This window comes from Hordeum vulgare, chromosome 2H (assembly GCF_904849725.1).
Source record: "Hordeum vulgare subsp. vulgare chromosome 2H, MorexV3_pseudomolecules_assembly, whole genome shotgun sequence".
Classification (NCBI taxonomy): Eukaryota; Viridiplantae; Streptophyta; class Magnoliopsida; order Poales; family Poaceae; genus Hordeum; species Hordeum vulgare.
In genome coordinates this window covers 655,860,944-655,865,334 of record NC_058519.1, presented here as the reverse complement: position 1 = coordinate 655,865,334, position 4,391 = coordinate 655,860,944, and positions in this window count along the sequence as shown.

Sequence of the window (4,391 nt, the reverse complement as noted above, 5' to 3'; positions counted from 1 at the left end):
CCTGCATAAATTATTGAAGTTCTTGTCTTTAAAAATCGTATCATTTTTAGTCTTCTATACAGCACAAAATATACACTTATTTCAACCCGGATATGATTCGCTATAGTTACGTCTACTACATTGAGCCACGTTTTTAATATTATAATAATGCTCATTGGTGAATTAATGTTGAAAGTTACTCCCTCCGTTCCTAAATATAAGTCTTTTTAAAGGTTTCACTAAAAGACTACATACGGATGTATATAGACATATTTTAAAGTATATGAGAAAGAGGTGTCGTAGATTCTTAATAATAGTACAATAGCTAATGGGCAATATGTTTTTCGGAGACGGCGGGAAGGTTGCTCCGTTTGAAATTAATATATGCCGAAAGAAATTAGTCAGGTTGTTTCACAGTTGCATCCTCATTTCGAGGTCATAGGTTTTGAAGTCTGAGAAAGTATCGACTCCAACATGAGCGATGAGGCAGCAGCATAATCGGTAGGCCATGTATGTATGTATGATAATGCGTATTTTCCGAGCCCTTTAATTCTCTTTTATCAACGAAGACAACCGATCATCACACTCCCTAAAATATACATGCTAGACATTGTATTTCTACATCTGTATCTACAACCCGAGGAGCTTGCATACGTATGTGGTGTGGTGACGCGACGGCCTTCTAAGATATCGTGGATGCAGATCATATCATGAGGGCTGGAGAATGGGATCAGTCTGCTCAGAGGGAGTCGTCCTTTTGGTGTTTTTCATCCGTTATACCCTAAACACTGATCGTGATGGCGGGTGGAGATGTAAAGTTCTAAGAAAAGACTCACTGGTAGGTATTCCCTCTGTTCACAAATATAAATGTTTCGTATGTTTCAACATGAAGTACATATACGAGTTAAAATGAGTGAACAAACACACAAATATACATTTGAATCAGAAAGAGTTAGACCAACTTATATTTGTGAACGGGAGAGTATAGTTTGATTGTATCGTGTATCTTGGCAACTTGGAAGTTCCCTCAAATGTCTCATCATGCAACAGAGCCTGTCTGATGGATGAATTTTCTTTTAGACGAAAGGGATGAGCTCCCCGGCTCCCATTTTATAGAATACTCCATCCTAAATATAAGACATTTTAGAGATTTCACTATAGACTAGATACAAAGCAAAATAAATGAATCTACATTCTAAAATATGACTACATACATCCGTATGTAGTTCATAGTGCAATCTGTAAAAGATCTTATATTTAGGAACGAAGGGAGTAGAAGCCAAACCCGAGTACCACAACAGCCTGAGACGGCAGTCCAAAACGCGCACCAACTTAACCAAAAGAAAAACAAAAAGGTAGCTTTACTTATTACATCTTTTCTCTCTCTAGAGGAGGCATGAACTTGAAAACAGACAATATGTATGAAACTCTTTTAGAAAAGGAGGATGACCCACGGCCTCTGCATCTGAAAGATGCATGCACCATTTTATTAATTATTCACAAAGATCTTACAAAGCAATATATCAATATATTTGAAGCCGTCCTCTTGACAATATCTGTCGCTACTCCTATCCAATGATGAAGGGGTGCAGAAAGTGTGAGCCACATACCCAGACCTCTCACCTAGCCTAACATCTAAAGCCGGAGGCCCCGACCGAGCCACATACCGGGTCAGGGGCACAAACCGGTCCAACGCACCCTCATAGGTCGTCGCCGCCGCTTTCCATCAATCCATCTTCAGAAGAGTTACTGACGCATCGACCTTGCAAGGCCTGCCGTCGATGCCCCCACGGCGCCAGACAGCGCCTCCTCCCTATGCGCGCTCATCATCATGCATCCGTCGTCGAGACTTTGTTGCGCCTCGCCGCCGAGACTCCACGACGTCGATGTGTCACAAGGAACGCCGCTCCATCGTTGATGTCGACCAATGATCCCTCGAGCCCGTGTGTACCTCCATGAATGACGTCTCCAAGAGGGAAACGACACCAGAGCATCGCCGTCATCCGATCTACTGATCTAGGGTTTCCCCCGGAGGTAGCAAAGAATGGCCTTGAACTTCTCCTCGGCGATGCCTTCAGGAAGGAAACGACGTAGACAACGCCGCCATCGCCGGCTTTGGCAGTAGCCGAAAGCAAGCTTTTACCCAGATCTGTTCGAAGAACCCATCTCTCCTGCACGGGCCACCACATCCTGCGACGTCCCCGGGAGCGGGATCCCAAGATCCGCTGCCACCGGCAACGCCACAAGGACCCACCACCTGACCGTCATCCCTGGCGAAGGGGATGGCGCCACCACCATGTTCAGATCCAGCATCATCCGAGAAGGAGAACCGATCTGGGGTTGTTAACCCCAGATCCGCCGGCAGCCCCCGCAGCGCCGCCAGGATCCCATCGGGCCGCCGCCCGAGCGCGCCAACTCCGCCTCCATGCCGTACGCCCAGGAACGCCGTCGCATCTCAGCCAGAGGATCCCTTCGTGAAGAAGGGAGGAAGGCCCGCCGTCCGCCGTCCGCCGGGCGAGCTTCGCTCGCCGGCCTCCTCCGGCGGCGGTGGGGAAGCAGGGGAGGAGGGAGGTCGAGGGCGGCGGCGGCTAGGGCGCCCGAGTCGCCCCCCTGGAGGCGACGCGAGTGGTTCTGCCTCATAGCTAAACGGGTTACATATAGCACCTACATGTATGAAACTAGAGGAGGAGACCCTTTTTAACCAGTTTGCATTTTCCATTTTTCTTCTTTTTTCCCCACTGCCGATCAGGGGCTAACGGGGGATTGTTGGTTCCCGAAATCCAAAGTGGAGGTCGGGCTGGGCATCAGTTGGGCCTCGCTGTCGTCTTGACAGGAGCAGGTTCCTTAGCAATCTTCAAGCTGTTAGAATAAATCCGAGGTGTTTCGTTGATCATCCGAGAAGTAAGCAATGAGACGAACACGACATCAAGATTTGTTAACGAGGTTCATCGATATGGCTACATCCTCGGAACATGACTACGGACGCTCCTTCTTGTGACACCGTCATAATACCGCACCCTCGCCGTCCTGGGCACAGGCACACGCCGCCGGCTCCCCGTGCGTGCGTGTGCTATTATGTTGGTATAGGTTACATCGTGTGTCAAGCCCCGCTATATATGAGAGGCTAGGGGTACTGGTGTTCTTAGATGACACGACTCCTACCTTGTCTACACACCGTACAACTCCAAGTTCAACTCTAACCTACCTTGTACAATAATATTCGACACAACTCTAACAAACTCCACCTTGACGAATATTCATCACCACATTGGATTCATCCATGCGCCAAACCTCCATGTACATTGGACTTGAGATTATACCATGATCACCGCTCCTACTCCCAGACTCCATGTGACTCCACCTGCAACTGTAGTCCCTTCTCGTCTTCTTCACAGTCAACACTCGAGCAAAATTAAGTTCCTCATTACTCTACTTTGTGCTCCCAACTTCCGGAGTATCCGTTCAACGCCATCACACACTGATCACTGACCTGCGTGAAAGTGAACAACCACATATTGGATGCCATATATAAGAGTTATCTAAACTCAGCATCCTTGCTCTTCCTTGAGTGTCCGTCTGAAAACTTGAAGAAATTTCATCGTTGCCCTGTGTCACCCTGAGTCTAATTTGTAGTTGTCTCACCTTTTTCCCGAATAGTCTCTCACATGTCCCACAGCTATAGTACTCCACCTCCTTCTGTACTCGTCATCCACACTTTGCCATGTGCACTAAACACGACAGAATATACGGCCATGTACTCTCTCCGCTTATGACAATTCAGACTTTCCGTCACTTTCTCATATTCTCCATGGTCAACCCCGTCTATCAACTAGCACCGATAAACCCAATCACCAACTTAAATCTGGTACTCGTCAACACCACTTCAGCATCCCTGCACACTTTGTATGACCACATGTCTCATTATTAGTGCCTTGGTCTGTCGCTATGTCTTGTGCTTACCGCACACCTCGTCGCTATCACCCGTCGAGCCTCTATTGTCTTGGTCGAGTTTCCCAAGGTCGCGAACCCACACCACTCAACCCCCAGTGCAGAGAACCACCGATCATCACCGACCGATGCCGAGTAACACGTCTCCATCAGGCCACCGGTACCCAGTACAATCCACGTGTCTCTCGATATCCCGCTGAAATAGGCTTCGACTCTCTGTTGACTTACGTCGTAGCCCCTTCATCAGCACAGAGTGAAGTCTTCCGCAAGATTCCAGTTCCACCTTCCACATGACTCCATGTAGCTGGCCGTGCTACCCTGCGCCCTTTCGACTTCAAGCTCTCATGTGTCCACAACCTTGAATCAATCCTGCGTCATAGTCTGTCGAAGCCGTACAAGCTCTCATGCATGCACCACGTGTTTCCACGCCCCAGAAGTTAGCCACCATCAACATCACGCTCCTA